We start from the raw sequence: 16,395 nt of genomic DNA, 5'->3' as shown, positions 1-16,395 counted from the left end.
CCCCACCCCCCCGTCCGGGTGGAAGCACGTTTGCGCCCGGATCCCAGGCTGTGTGTCTAGGCGGCAGCTGAGTGACGGAGAGAGAGTGAGGCGGCCCTGAGGCTGATGAAAGCCTCGACTGGGTCTCAGCTGCGTTGGGGCGGGGGAGCGGGAGCGGGAGCGGGAGGGGGGAGGTGAACTCTGCCCCCCCCCTTGTCGCTCGTGAACTTTGCGGCTGGCGCGGGCGCGGGCGCGGCTCTGAGCGGAGAAGGCGGCGGCGGCGGCGGCGGGGGGCGGGGTAGTAGCTCTGGAGGGTCTGGTCCTTTGGCTGCGCTCAGCCTGGGCCTGGGCCTGGGCCTGTTCCTGATAGCCCTGAGAGGCAGCTGCCCAGTTCGTCTGGGGTTCCCTGGGGAGGGCCCTGCCCTTCACTCACGGTATCAGAGAGCTGAGGAAAGGAAATCTCCCGTTTATCTGTTTGTTCTCTATTCGTGAGTGATGGATTTTCCCTGCCTCGCTCTTCGCTCCTGGGCCACCTCTCCTCTAGTCTAGAACATGGTTTAAACCATTTCCCCAAACTCGTGTAAAATTCCTCTTTATAGAAACCCTGAAAGATGGGGGACAGCGGCTGAGCCCAGGGGACCACCTCCAGCCTCAAGATCATTTTATTTGGCCTGCCAGAGCCCAGCTTGGGAAAGTGGACATCAGGGCCCTTCCTGGGTGTGACGTTAGTGAGAGTTAACCTGCTGGAGCTCGAGAAGTGTGGACTCTTAACCTCCTGTGACCCAGGAATCTTGTGGTGTCAGTTGGCAAGGGGTACAGAAGAGAGGTGTAGAAGTTAAGAGGAACCCCTGAAACTGGTATAGCTAGAGGCTGGTATGTGCAGTCTAATTTACAAAGGAATGTCATGTTAGGTCACAGATAAAAGCCAGTGCCAGTTGTAGGAAAAAAGGGTGGTGAAATTCAAGCCCCAAACTGCGTCCCATCCTACAGCCCCAGTCTGCATCCCCTCTTGTCTCCAGGTGGCATAATCCCCGCCCCCCGTATCCCCTCTTGCCTCCAGATGGCTTGACCCCCCCCCCTGCAGCCCAAGCTTCCACCCCCTGCTCTAAATTTATGCCATCCCCCAGACCCCTCCAGCCCCCCACTCTTACTCCATACCCCTTCCTTCCCCTTGAAAAGCTTAGAGAAGCTATGACCATATGCATGGTGGCGGTGCTTTTATCTACACACTGACCAGTCGATGCTGAAGTGGCTTCATGCAGTCGAAGAGCCTAACAAGAAACTCCTTCTATGGGCTTTGGCTCTCCAAAACTTTGACTTGTAACACATTTCAGGAGCTTCTAACAAAGTGACTGATGCACTCTCCCAAGAGGGGTTTCCAGACTCAACTGCTGAGAACTCTTCCTGTTTATCAGGCATTGTACTCTGCAAATGTGGGAGCATTTTGTTGGTTCTTCATGTAGACCATTGTAATGTTAAAGTGTACATGTATATTAAGTATGTTTCTCCTAGACCTCCAGAAAGAAATTACAGGCAGTGTGGACATACCTTCCATCACTGTCTGTAATATGGAGGGTCTGTCCCATGAAAGCTCATCACCTAATAAATTATTTTGTTAGTTTTTAAAGCAGTACATGACTGCTTTTTTGTTTTGATAGAATACAGGTTAACGTGGCTATCTCTCTGTCGCTGTGTAATATGGAAGGTGGGTTTGTGAATGAATGCCTGCAAAGGGTTAAACCCAGAGAGAGTAGCGTTTTTGCTGGCAAGCAGGCAGGTAAGCCAATGGGAAGAAAGGTGGATTTTTTTAATTGGAGCAGTTGCCTGCTGAGTTTTTTCATTTGTATGGTCCAAGGAGAGCAAGAAGAAGACAGGTGTTTAAGCCTAAAGAGGCTTAAAGAATTCAGTAAATATCTAGACCTCAAAGAAACCTGGGCATCCACATATGTAAGTGGAAAGGAAATGTTTAGTCAGACGCAATCAGTTTTTTTTTTATTTTGGGTTTGGTGCAGGACTTCTCAGGCTGGCTGATGTATTGCCTGTACATTGTAATCTTTAAACTGAATCCCAGGGAAGTAATTATCTGTGCCTTAATCTCCCACCCCCCCCAACTTTTTAGTTGCTCTGTAACACTTACCACCCAAGTATGCATCATCACGTGTGTTTTATTAATAAATCACCCCCCACCTTTTTTTTTAAAGAGGCAGTGATTTGATTTCTATGTCCTAAAGAAGTGTCTGCATATATGTGTGCCTAAGACTGAAAGCTTAAATTTAGGATAGGTTAGAGCTGGGGGATGCCTGGCTCTGGGGGAGAGGGAGGACAGTGAGTTAGAGCAGGGAAGCTGGAGGATTCTGGCTGTGAGGAGCAGAGGGTGATTGGGGTAGAGTAGGGGTGCCCAGTTCTGGAGGAAGGCAGGGGGATTGAGTTTGAACTGGGGGGTGCTTGGCTGTGGAGGAGGGGGAGGGTGTTGAGACATGTATCATCTTATCTGTATACAGGTATTACTCCTATATACAGTAGGCCCTCAATTGGCACGCAAGTTACACCTGGTTTTCCAGAAACGTAACTTGAAATTTGTGCAAGTCAAGGAGGTGGGGCAGCCAGCTCAGCACGAGCAGCTGCCACTGCAGCCAGGAGCAGGGGAGCCCCCTGTGAAAGGGGAAGAAAGCTGGTGGAGCAGTTTTCTCTGCCAGCTCTATCCTGGGGTGCTGCCACTGGGTGGGTGGAGGCGAAGATTCCTTTATTAAAGGTGATCTGAGATTTAAAGTGCTACTGGCTGGCTGTGAGCCAGCTCAGCTGAAGCAGCTGCCACCACAGTGCTGGGGGGGGAGGCAATCCCCCTGTGAAGGGGGATTGCAGCTGGCCTGGGGTGCTGTCAGCTCTACCCCTCAGTGCCATAGTGGGGGAGAGTTGGGGGGTAGTGGATCCCCTTGTTAAAAATCTACTGCCTGACTATCAAAGGGGAACAGAGATATTGCAGCCAGCTTTTCCCATCAGTGCTGTCACCTGGGGAGGGGGTGTCAGGGAATCCCCTTGTTAATGGAGGCTTCCAGGTGTGGGGCTGTGGGTCTTCCCACCCCCTGGCGAGGGACCCCAAAGCTGGCTTGGCTAGCCAGGTGCTGCCCAGCTGGCTTCCAGCCACCAGATGGCACTGTCCTCCTTCCCCCCCCACTTGCCTTCTCTCAAATGCACTGTGTCTCAGGAGATTACTGTGTATGAAATTTAAAAATGTATAATACGTGGCTCTTTGCACTCTATCTGTGGCTCTTTCTCCCCAACTGGTTGGTCACCCTGATCTAACCTATAAGGGTAGTTAAGCTCTGGAATAGTCTTCTAACACGGTATGGATATCTCATAATTTTAAAAACAAGTTGGACAATTCAACCTTTTTGGAAATGGGCACAATTCCTCATGTAGTCAATGGTAGTGGAACCCAGTCAAAGAAGAAATCAGATTTAACATATTTCTCAGTTGCTTATAATGTGGATGGATGATACCTTTGGAGAGTATAAAGGGAGTTTTCATTTTTTAAAATTACAGTATTTGACCATTTAAGTGTGTATATGTTTTATTATATTAAAGTAGGTATTACATTGTAATGAAGGGTTGTGTCATGTGCTATATGTCTGCAGGATTCCTATATAACTTAAATGAAGTCTTCTTAATCAAAGGTTTCATGTAGGAGTGGCGTAGTCATGCACTGGAGGATAACTTTATTTTTTAAAAATTGTAATATATCCTTTTTCATTAAAATAGGGTATAGGGTAATGAGCAGGGAGAAGGGAACATTCTGTGAATAATGTGTGGCATTACTGGCTTTCATTGAACAGAAATGTCACCTTTATTGAGAAATCTTCTGAAAGTAGAAGTTCTTTGTAATTAGATGAGTGTCTGAATTTGAATCACTTTCTCTCTGTCCCTCACCAGTGAAAAGGGACTGTGCTTCTTTTCTCCCATCTTTTGTTTACTGTATTAAGGCCACCTCAGTAATGCATTCTCTTTTGTTTTTACTATTCCTTCTCTATAATGGTCATATTTAGCATCTAGCACAGTGGGCCCCCAGTCTTGCCCGGAGCTTGTAGGTGCTACTGTAATAATGATAGAATTACATAGGGTAATAGAGGCAAAGATGGTATTCTGTAAATATGTCATGTAATTCCACAACAGTCATGTGAGGCATATACATAGAAACAAATCTAGTAGCCACAGGTCAAGAAAGAACATAACAAAAATGGGAAAGAACTCCCTCTATCAAAGAAAGAAAACTTCACATTGCACACTCTAAAATGGCCCAGGGGTGGCCAAACAGCACCTCATGAGCCACATGTGGCTCTGTTACAGTTAAAGTGTGGGTTGCCAAGCCCTCCACTCCTCCCTCCCCTGCTTCCCATTCTCCACCAGCCGGATTGAGGAGAGGGGGGAGGCAGGGTTTCTGCCCAGCTGCAACATGTTGGGGCTGGAAGCAACATGCAGCTCTTTAATGAGTCATTCGTGGCTCCAGACACTGACTCCTGTGCAGCTCTCTACAAGCCCCTGTCCCAACAAGAGTTCCCCCACTTCCACCTCAGGGCAAGGACTAGCCACTGAGCTGCCTCAGGCGGGCTCCCCGCTCCGCTGGCAGGTTGCCCAGGATGCAACAGAAGTCCAGAGGTACATGAGCCCGAGCCACACATGGCTCTTAAAGCAATCAAATGCTCTGAGCCACGGGAGCTCTGTCCATGTGCCCCTCCCCAACATTTCGAGGGAGAAGTATGTGGCAGCGGTGATGGTGGCGGTGGCTCCAGTGAGTTGCTGGCATTGAATTGCAGGAGGGGAGGGGCTGGGGGTGGCTGGCTCTGGAGGAGGGGAGAGGAGCATTGGGTTAAAGGTGGGGAAGGGGACTGTGGGTGCCTGGCTCTGGAGTAGGGGAAGGGTGGGTTGGGTTAAAGCTGGGAGGGGACTGTGGGTACTAATAACATTTTTTAAAAGGTTGAGAAATGCAGGTGTGGAGGATTGATGCAAATATTGCTCCTTCCTGCTTAAGAGCGTATCCCCAGGTGCAGTGTTTTCCTTGTCCTCATGTGCTCTCCCACCCACGGGTGACAGAATTTTAAACTTTCTAACTGGTACAAATCATTGTGTGCGTGCTGTTCTTAAAACAGAGGTTGCAAAAAGTACAGTTTGACAATTATAAAGGACTGTTTCATATTCACATGCATTGCAGCTCTTGAAATACTGATTTTTATAACTGAATTTGGAAAAAATGGCTCTTCTTGCTATATTGTCTGGGGTAGGGGCTTCTGCCAGGGATGACTGGTGCCTCCTGGGAGCTGGAGTTGGGCTTTGCCTCCCAACAAATTGTCACCCCTTTAATCCTCAGTGGTCCCTCCCTGCATCTCACAGATGTTAGCCCCCTATGGAGATGCAGTAGCAAACAGCTGGGAGCTGCAGGGAGGGGCCACGGCTTTAACTCTGCAAAGAGAGCCAGAAGCAAAACCAGCAGCTCTGCCATCAGCTCCCAGATGTTTGCCACAGCCTCTCACCACAGCTGCAGCTCCAAGCTTGCCTGCTCCAGCAGTTGCCATAGAAGGAAGGGGCCTGGTGACACCATGTGACTGAGTGGGGTCAGCAAATCCTGCCAGAAATCTGACCTCATGTATTCCCTCACACACGTTACTTCTGGCTTCTGCCCTTTGGGAAGGGATTCTTGGGGTATCAGCTCCAGAGGGTGTGCCTTCCAGGGCTCGGCTTCAACAGGAGCAGAGTGAAGTGCTGAGCCCCAGCAGGCATGCCTGAGCTTTTGAGCACCGAAAGATTGTATGTGACTCGGAGGATCAATAAGTTTGGCATCCCCAATTTACATGTACACCCAGTGTGTTACCATTCTGTACATTTGTGTGTGACCAGGGTTCTCGTGAAAACTGGACCAACAGCACTGGGTCAAAGAGGAAGAGCTGATCACCCAGATAAACGTAGCTGGCGTATTCAAGGCATTGGAGATCGTAACTATCACCTTGGCTTTCACATGGAAGTAGATTGACCAACTGTATGCACAACAGTCATCCTTAGCTGAGGAGAGAACTTACAATGGAATTTGGCAATTGTGGTCTGGAACCACTACTGGGATTTAATCCCAAAATCCAAATTCCGCTCTGTCATGACTTACTCAGCCCTTGGGTCCAGGCACACCGAGTAGAAGGGGTTATGTCCCTACTAATTCCCTTGTGAGGCTGGCAGCACCAGTGTCAGCAGAAGGTACAGCATTTTAAAACTGACAAAGGACCCAAGATGCAAGGATGATGAAGCAGGGGAGGTGTTGTGATTCAGAGGTGTATATCTCAGCCACAACACCTACTTCAGGGCTACTTCTGTGATGATTCAGTTTATGCACCACTCCTTGCTCAGGGCTGTGCCTGAATACCTGAAATTATTATTACCCCCAAATGGCAGAATTATGCACTCAGAAATGAAAGCTGCTCTTTTAAAAGTATGATCCATCATTTTTATTTTATCAGTGTGACCATCCTAATTTTTAGACCATCTTGTAAAAGCTGTTGGAATAATTTTGATAATGGAAAAATACAGAAGAAGAGTATGGTTAATGTTTTTGAATATTTCCGCATCAGAGTTGATAGATAGTTATGTAAGAACATGTGGGCGCTTGCACTCATTACTTTCACTTTTGCACTTGTTAAGAATATTAAAAGTGACAGTTTGTGTTTTCTGATGATGATCACATTTAAAGCAAATGCAAACATGTTCATCCAATTTTTGTCAGATCGTGCACTGTTCTATCCCTTTATTGTCAGGCAAACAAATATATCTCGTTGTTTAAGAACATTGGAGTCTGGAACTAATGTGTGTATTTGCTGAATTCGCATTCGCGTTTCTTGTCTGTTATCCATCCAATAACTAAAGATTTTTTAAAAATGAGGAAAGGACCAGGATACAGGAAAAATCATGAAGCTGAATACCTATTTGTGGATATTTGGATATATGCAGATTAAATGCAGTTAGGCTTAAACTGGCAAAGAAAGTAGCATATTGCTCGTGCGCTATTTTCAAGTATTCATATCTTTACTTCTTGACCAGTTATTTTCAGGTTGGCAGAGGAGGATTTATTTATTGAGTACTACATAAATGCCAAGCTTAAAGTGCTGTTAAAAGCTTTCCACAAAAATCTACATTTTTTTCCAATGTCAAATTCTATCAGGAAATGTATGCAGCTGCAGGTTTCTGAAAATTTTACTCTGGTGAAAAGCTCTTCAGATTCCTTCCTTGGCAATGAAGAAGCACGTTCTGTCAACCATGTTTGTATGTTTTATTGTTGCAGGAAAAATAAAAAAGTTGGATTTCATGGAACCAGTTCACGATGTAAATCAACACCGCCCAATTAATTTCGGTGGACATACACCCAGTTTATTCCAACTGAAAATCTAGCCTGCACTTTCTCTCAAACAGTTGCCATTCAGTCTATGCAGTCTTGCTCTTTCTGTACAGCATAGCATAAGGATCTAAGAAAAGGAGTTCTGGCTTAAGGAAAAGATCTCTTGACTTCCATAGACTTGTTTGAAAGACTAGTGAATCCTGGGAGCTTGAGACAATACTTGGATAGGGGATCAAAATATAGGCAATGTAAAGTTGCAGCAGGCTGGTCGACTGTCTAAAGCAGGGATCAGCAACCAAAATAGCAAGAAGAGCCATTTTTTTTCAAATTCCATAAAAACTTAATAATTCAAAAGACACAATGCATGTGAATACAAGATGGTCCTTAATATATAACGTCAAACCATACTTTTTGTAACCCCTGTTTTAAGAATGGTGCACACGCAATGATTTGTAACACAATATATGTTTACTGTAGGACATTCACAAACTGTTTACATATTCTATTTCCTCACACTTCACGTATGTGTTTGTGCCACTGTCTTCCAGACTTTCACACCTCTACCTTCTCTCTCTCTAGAGGACGCTAGATTCTGAACAGTTTCATTTTTGTTTTTGAGATCACTGTACAGTTGCTCTGATACTTTGATGAAGCATTCTTTTATATATTTGCCATCTGTGAACAGCTTTCCTTGCTTCACAATCTCTTGTGTTGCCACAAAACTAGCCACAGTTATGCTGTGTGGGGAGTTAGTGAACAAGTTCTTACTTTGCTCTGCTTTTGTCTGGCATCTCCAGCTGGATGCTGTTCAGCAAAGGTAGAGGTGGGGTTTTTTTGAGAAAATTACTCTTGAATTTGCCTTTGGTGGTGGTGGTGAATTTCTTGTTGCATATGAGACATAAAGGGAGTCCAGCCAAACTTAATATAAATAAGAAGGATTGGGTCTGTTCAGTTTGAAATTCTCTGTTTTCATCTTCAGTTTTCCTCTTTTTTGAAGCCATTCCAACCCCACTTTGATTATGTCAATTTTATGCCATGTTTAATTTTTCTTTCTTCAAATGTGCATTTTCCCTTCACAGCAGGAATGCGACAAGCTTCCTTTTCAAAATCAAGACTTCATTAGGAACATAATCAAAACACAGATAAGTATCATATCCCACAGTGTACTGCACATATTAAAGGGAGAGTCACCCAACCTTTCAAGATTACATGTCACTTGCTATTTAGATATGAGTTGTTCATTACTGGGCTTTTAGATGTTCAGTGTTTATTGAAAGTATTAAGAGGTGTTTTTTGTTTTTTTTAACTTTGCAATTACTTCACAATTATTGCATTGGGAGCCACAAAGAAGTTCTTAAAGAGATGCAGGTTGCAGACCCCTGGTCTAAAAAGTTCAAAATTGCAGTTAGATACTGAGCTTCAGTAAGAATGAGATAAGTTAGGTGCCTGTTGTTCTGTCCTAAAAAGCTTTAAAAATTGCTCACATTTTAAGGAAAACTTTAAAAAGTTGTTTATGAACTAGCATTTCCACTTACATAATGTTTTATATATAAAATTACTTTATTATTAGGGACATAGGCGCAAACAAACTGTCTTTGCTTCTTAAGAATTCTTCTGTTCATGCTCCTTATTGCCCATTTGAAGTCCTAATCCTCTGTTTCTTTTTCCAATGAATATAATTGTAGCAACCAGAAGATTGTGACCTCCAGTAAGGAAGCATCAGGTGGAGCCAGTAAACTCTCTGGCCCCAGACCTGCCATATACCTCACAAGAGTCTGCTCCATCATCATCAGATGCTTGCAGGGTAGGAGTCAGAGACTAGGCCTACACTACTGCAGTAAGTCAATCTATGGTATACAGCTTCAGCTATTTGAATAACATGGGCTGTGTACACTACAAAAATAACTTTTAAGTTGCTTACTTCGAAGTACAAGGTCACAATCTTCTGATTGGTACATCAATTATATTCACTGCAAAAAGAAAGGAAAGTAAGCAACTTCAAAGTTGAGCATCTACACACACACTACTTTGAAGTTAAACTTTGAAGTAGGGCACTACTCCATTCCTGGGAATGGAGTAAGGACTTCCAAGATGGGCCCCCTACTTCGAAGTTAACTTTGATGTAAGGGAAAATGTGTGTAGACTCTCTGCTGGCTACTTGGAAGTAGCGCCTAACTTCGGAGTTAGTTCCTAGTGTGGACACAGCCATGGTGAAGTTGATGTACCTTAGGTCAAGTTACTACTGGGTCTACACCACAAGAAGTTGACAGGAGAAACTCTCCCATCCATTTACCTTAACTCTTCTTGTCAGGGGAAGAGTACTTGGGTTGATCAGAGATGTATCTGTAATTGATCTGACAGAAATTAACTGCTGGTGCATCACTCTAGGATCCTTGATCCCAGCTGTATTATGGATGTAATCTAGGGAAACAAAGTTCTGTTAACATGTAATACCTTTAGAAATAATGGCTAAGAAGCCGGGACCATGTATTTTACTTGGTCATATGGCACTTAAATCCTTTTATTTAATAAAGATGTTCATAAAACACTAAGGCTGTGTCTACACTAGCCACCAGATTTGAAGGGGGCATGGTAATTAGGGTGTTGGGAGATTACTAATAAAGTGCTGCAGTGCATATGCAGCACTTCATTAGGGAAAATCTCCCCCATGTTAGCTTCAAAGTGTGAAACTTTGAGGAGTAAAGGGACTTCGAAGGAGTGCGGGCACTTCAAAGTACCTGCAGCTGACACCCGGCTACATGCAACCCAGTGCTTGGAAGTTTCAAACTTTGAAGTTGCCACGGGGGAGATTTTGCTGAATGAAGTGCTGCAAATGCACCGCAGCACTTCATTAGTAATCTCTCGACACCCTAATTACTATGCCCCCTTCAAAGTTGGGGGCTAGCGTAGACACAGCCTAAGTGTCCGAAGGAAATAAATACACATTTGATCTGAAATCAGTTTTGAACTGCAGACAACACACTTCTCAGTTTTCCTTTTAACCACCCCTTTCTCTCTGCACCCCTTAATTTTTATTTTTTATTTGTGAGTTTACTTCTCCTTTTAAGGTAGGAGAGTTTGGCCTCCCCTGATGGGTCTACAGCCTAAATTGTCCCTTCAGTTATCCCTGCTTCCTGTTTGACAACCCCGACTCCTCCCATTCATCTCTGTCTCTTTCACTCTCTCTTTTTGTATCTTGATTCACTCTTCAGGATAAAATAATACTCCCTGCCCGCCCCCAAAAACAAGTATGTTTTGACAGACTCCTATTGTGTATGTTAGTTCCTTGGATAATTTATGTTTAATGGAACACTGTAGTACAAAAATCAATATTCCTTCATCTGGTTAAAGAATTACCAATATTACATGCTTCACTGTCTAATATTAACAGGTGTAGGAAACAGCCACAAAGCAATCTACTGTAAGTTTTTGTACTGTTTAAAAAAAAGATGTAAAAATGAACACACGCTACAGATGAGGAAGCAGAAATGTTGAGGTTGCTGTGTTACATTACTCTCATACATGCAAGACATTTATGCTAATCCAGTTGTTGTTATAGATGGATGCAGTATGTAGCACCTCACTGTCCTAGGCACATGGCAGTGCATATTTCACACTGGAAGGAAAAACCCTGCCATAAATATTGACTCTATACCAAATCACCTTCCTTTTACATCAATGAGGTTGCATATACATAAGTGTGATCAGAACTTAACACTTGTTTTTGCAGATTTAGACTCAGATTCCAGTTAGGATAAAGTGGGTGTATGTGACTTTCTCCCTTTGTGTGTTCACACCTGGAGCGGTCACAATTTTAATTTTTGAAAACCTGTAACAAAAGGACCAGCAGGAATGGATAGGGCAAACGTGGAGCCTGACACTCTGACCCCATTTCCTCTAACCTGTCCCAGAAAGGTACACAGGTATCACAGTGAATGGTGCTGTAGAAGAAATGGCCTGTACCTCAGATGAGGGGAGTTTTTGCAGCATTCATTTGGAGTGTAGAGATGTCTAAGGCAACATTTCAGTCTCATGCAGGGGTGAAAGTAACTGAGACCTGGTCTACAGTCGGTGATTAGGTCAAACTTAGCTTGTTTGGGTTGATTTTTCTAAGCAATCAGTCCACACTACAGGGTCTGTTCAGCAGATTTGAACGGCTCCTAAGGTCAATTTTAGTACTCCTGCTGTTCACAAGGAGTAATGCTAAATTTGACCTTCTGTGGTTGGCTTTAGGATAGTTCAGACTGAGTGTTGTGAAATTCAACATTCTTGGCTCCTTGAGGTATCCCATAGTGCCCCATTGTGACCACTTTGGCCACCACTGTCAGCTGTGCTGCTCTTCAGGTGTTCAGGAAATGGCTCAGGAAAGTTTGAATTTGATTTCCTGTTGGGCCACCATACCAAATGGACAAAGCAGTATGCCTCAGCAGTATATCTGGCTATAAATTCCCAGGGTTGCAGCAAAGCTCCAGCATGGAGTTTGCTGGAGATCCATGATCTTATTGCTGTGGTGGGGATGAAGTTGTGCTGGCAGAATTACAAAGCAGCAAAATAAATGCAGCCATCTATGCCAAGATCACACAGGACAAGGTGGAAAAAGGATATACCAGGGACTCCCAGGAGTACCACATGAAAATAAAGGCACTGAGGTAGGCCTGCAAGAAGGTAAAGGAAGCAAATGGATGTTCTGGGTCTTTGCAGCAAACATTCTGCTTCTAAGAGCAGCTGCATGGGATTCTAAAGGGGAACCGAAGCACTGTCCCCAAACGGTCCATGGATACCTCCCAAGAGACGCCTCTGGCAACAGCAAGGAAGACATGGTGGATGAGGAAGAGGAGAAGGTCAACATTGGTCAGCAGGTAAATAGCGCATGATCTAACTGGCAGCCAGGAACTCTCTTTAACTTTGAATCTCATCCCCTGGACCCTGACGGTAGGGAGGGCACCTCTGGTAAGTTCTCATTCTTAATCATGCTAAAAGTGGTTTGGGGCAACTAGGTGTGATCTGTGACAGGTGCTGTACTTACATAGGTCGGGTCCCCCAGAATAACTGGTTAATGTGTCTGGAGATGAAGTGCTGATCTTCCCTGCACATCTCTATAAAGATCTCAGACAGGTACTCCTTAATCCTTCTCATGAGGTTTCTGGGGAAGCCTGCTTTATTCTGACTGCTCTGATAGGATGTCTTTCCATGCCAAGCCAACAGTAAGTAATCTGGCATCATTGCAGCACAGAGCAGTGCAGCATACTGATCAGCCTTCTCTCTATATTCATTCAGTATCCTTTCTTGTCGCTGTGTGTTATCCTAAGAGGGTTAATATCTCGCTTCGCAACCTAGGGGAAGGAGCATTAAGCTATGATAGCACAAGCTGCTCCACCATGCCTGGTTCACCCCCCTCTCTTCTTTTCCCTGGGCTCTTGGGGGAAGGAAAACTTTCACTGTCCCAGCCTGTTACCTGCACAAATGTCTTTATCCCCTCCCCACTTCAGGGGCACATACATCTCTACCCAATTTCTAAGGCTCAAGTTGTAACCCTGTTAATTCAAACTCTCACTCTTACCCAGGGCTCAGGGTATAACTTCTTGTGGGTTTGCAGGAGGTTTGCCACTGGAAAAGCTGCACACAATAATATTAATAATAATAATATTAACAAGCAAGCAGAATGCATGCTAAGCGCACAGAATCCTTCTCACCAATCCCAATAAAGGCAGGCAGACTTCTGCCATTGGCTGGACAGAGGCTCCCTGGATCCTGATTGCTGCACCTCATGGTCATGCAGTGGTGTCCTGGCAGCTCGAGTCTTGGGGACTGCAGCTACACTGTAGCCATAACTCAAAATAACTTATGTAATTTGCGAAACACAGATTGTGTAATTTATTTTGTGTTAATGTATTTTGAACTTTGGTGCCACCTACATGGCACCAAAGTTCAAAATAAATGGCTATTTTGAATTTTCCACTACTTATCATTCAACAAGGGGCACCGGAACTGGAGCACCAGGCTCGAATAGTGCTGCTATTTTGACTGTGGTGTTTGGCCATAGAATTGCTGTTTTGGAATACATTTGTATCCCAATATAGCAATTATAGTAAAGCCATAGCCAGACTGTGTCTTGGAGGTGAGTTCTTCTCCAGGTCTTTCCCTTCTTCTTCTTCTTCTTGCTGTTCCTTTCCCTTTCTTCCTTCCCGGACTGCAGTTTATATAGTGAAACTTAAATCTTATTTAGCTATACCTTGATAATTTTTTAGCATAATTTTACTAGCCAATCATAACATACTGTAATAGAATTACCTAACTAATCATACCCCACCACCGTAGTTGATTTACACCTATTGTACAGCAGACAGAAACAGTTACAGCCGGACAGAGATCCTACAGACAACCAAAATGATAGTAAGGACATTTATCATAGAATGAGGATTCCACAACCTCAGCTATAGATAAGTAGTTTCTTGACAGACAAACTGCTATTAACTAAGTTTTCTCTACCCATCTTGGAATCTGTTTCTCTGTCTGGTGACAGTGGGTGCCATTAGGACAGGTGTCCTTCTAACAGCCTGGTATGACATCATTGTAATTAAATTTAGGTGGAATGTGAGTATGTGACTCTTGTGTTTACAGTGAATGGCTGCTGCTCTTCATTTTGTCTACAGAGGTGGTCTTTCAATATGGTTATAGAAAAAAATACATTTGTTATACTGTTACAAGCCAACAGACAGGGAAGGGGAAGCACATGGAAACCGTGAAAGCCACAAATACAGCCCCAAAGAGAAAAGCCATGCCTTGTCCCCCTCTCCCTTTCCACGGGCTCTTGGGGGAAGGGAAACTTTCACTGTCCCAGCAGAGTGGGAAGGAGAAGTATGCAGCGTTTGTGAGAGTCACACAGCTCCAATAGCACACGGTGTTCCTCCCTCCTTTCCCTTCCCTGGGTTCCTGGGAAAAGGGAAACTCTCAATGCTCCAGCCTGGTGTGGGGGACCACAGGGCAAATGTGAGAGCCATACAGACCTGATAAGACAAGCGGCACTACCATGCGTGCCCTCTTTCCCTTCCCTTCCTTTCCCAGGGCTCCTGGAGAAAGGGAAGCTCTCCCTGTCCCAACAAAGCAGGGAGGGGAAGCACATGGTGACCATGACTGTCCTGAAAGCCGCCATGCCCCTCACCCCCACCGTTCAGCAACCACAGTGGTAGAAACTACTTTTCAAATCACAGGCTTGAAAGCATATCTCAGTCTGTGCCTTATCAATTCCTGGAAGAAAACTGAGTCAAGCAGGTCCCTTAAGATCTTTGCATAGTACTTGCTGCACAGGGCATGCTTAAAAGCCAAAAATTGTTCTACGTAGCACACCCTATTGTTTGCCACAAAGGCTCTTTTGTGAAATACTTTGTGCATTTTAAACTTATCTAAAGTAAATGCATTGCCCTAATGCATGGACTTCACTTATGTTTTGTTGCAGTGTGCACAGCAACGGGCTGTTTGACCACCGCTCCTCACTCCCTTCCAGCTGTTAGAGTGGTACAGATCAGAAGGAGAAACCAAATGCGGGTTATGTGCCTGGAGCATATGCAAGCTGCCCGCATAAACAGAGCCCAGTTAAATGTATGGAGGAAAACCATGCTGGAGGAGGGGAGAGCACTCAGAGACCATGAAGTTCAGACCCAGGATGAGATACTGAATCTGATCGTGCAGCAAACAGATTTCCTGAGGTGCCTGGTACAGGAGTACAGAGTCCCCTGCAGCCCATGATGAACCATGTGCTTTGCCCGCCATGTTCCATACCTTCCACGACAGCACCTCAGAATGCAGGGTGGGAGGAGTCAAGGGCAACCTTCCATTCCACTTCAGGGATGCTTCACAAGGCAAAAGGCCTCTTACCCTTCTTTACCCTCCTCTGAAGTCCCTGCAATGAACTCTGTTACTGTGTGCTTCACTTTCCCTCTAAATAAAAGTAATTAAGCCATCAAAAACAGTGTCTTTATTGCTTGTGTTGCACCGGGGTGAGGGGAGGTTTGCAAGGTTTACAGGCCAGCACACATCATACAATGGGGACTTCCTCAACAGCAACAGACATGAATGTCATGTCGCGCTCTGTTCATTCATAAAGCTGTTTTTCAAAGCTTCCCTGATTAGCAGTGCCCCTCGTTGTGCTCTCCTTATTGCCCTGCTGTCTGGCTGCTCATAAGTAGTGGCGAAGTGATCTGCCCCATTCCTCCAGCCTGGCATGAAAATTTTCCCCTAACTCTTACGTAAGTTATGGAGCACACAGCATGCTGCCAAGATGAGGGGAATGTTGCATTTGCTAAGGTCTAAGTCAGGAGGATCCTGAACCGAGCTTTTAAACAGCCAAATGCACGTTCTACTACCATTTTGCACTTGCTCATCCTGTAGTTGAACTGCTCCTTACTGTGGTCCAGGGTGCCTATGTATGGCTTCATGAGCAAAGGGAGTAAAAGGGTAAGCTAGATCTCCTAGGATCACTATTGGCATCTCGAATGGTAATTTTCTGGTCTGGGAAGACAGTTCCATTATTCAACTTTCTGAACTCTCCAGAGTTCCTAAAATTGCATGTGTGATGCATCTTTCCTGACCATCCCATGTTGATGTCAGTGAAACGGCCCTTGTGATCCATGAACACCAGCAACACTACTGAGAAGTACCTCTTGTGGTTTATGTCCTCTGTGGCAAGGTGGTCTGTTACCAAGATAGGGATATGTGTTCTGTCTATAGCCCTGAAGCAATTTGATGGTCCTAACAGTCTGAGCTTGTTACATGGCACCAGCACCACTGCTCCACTGTGTACAAAGCATAGAGTGCAGCCAGAAACTCCCCATTCTTCCTCTCCCCACACCTCCTCACATTCAGGTATGTCCATTTCCCCCTCAGCCTCTTCATTGCTCTTATGGCTGCTTAGGCCCTGCACATACCATGTCACAGTGACTGAGGTATTCATCTAATACTTGTCGCAACAGTGTGAAGCTGGACAGGTTACATGCTAGCCTTGGTATGGCATCTGCATGGCTCACCAGTGAAAAAAGGGCACAAAAAAC

General features: G+C 44.9%; 1 long non-coding RNA gene across 5 annotated transcripts; it reads left to right on the top strand.

The window, feature by feature from the left end:
• The first annotated feature begins 4 nt into the window (after window positions 1-4).
• On the top strand, window positions 5-15,309 carry LOC142009204 (uncharacterized). Of its 5 annotated transcripts, none has more exons than XR_012644375.1 (4): window positions 5-85; window positions 8,431-9,185; window positions 12,050-12,207; window positions 14,805-15,309. It is a non-coding gene; the product is annotated as an uncharacterized LOC142009204 (long non-coding RNA). The 5 variants fall into 5 exon arrangements; XR_012644376.1 differs by having other exon boundaries at window positions 25-85; window positions 8,428-9,185; XR_012644377.1 differs by lacking the exon at window positions 5-85 and adding an exon at window positions 108-122 and having other exon boundaries at window positions 8,428-9,185.
• The last annotated feature ends 1,086 nt before the right edge of the window (window positions 15,310-16,395 follow it).

Source organism: Carettochelys insculpta, chromosome 2 (genome assembly GCF_033958435.1).
Source record: "Carettochelys insculpta isolate YL-2023 chromosome 2, ASM3395843v1, whole genome shotgun sequence".
In the NCBI taxonomy this organism is placed as follows: domain Eukaryota; kingdom Metazoa; phylum Chordata; order Testudines; family Carettochelyidae; genus Carettochelys; species Carettochelys insculpta.
This window is presented reverse-complemented; position numbering and strand designations above follow the sequence as displayed.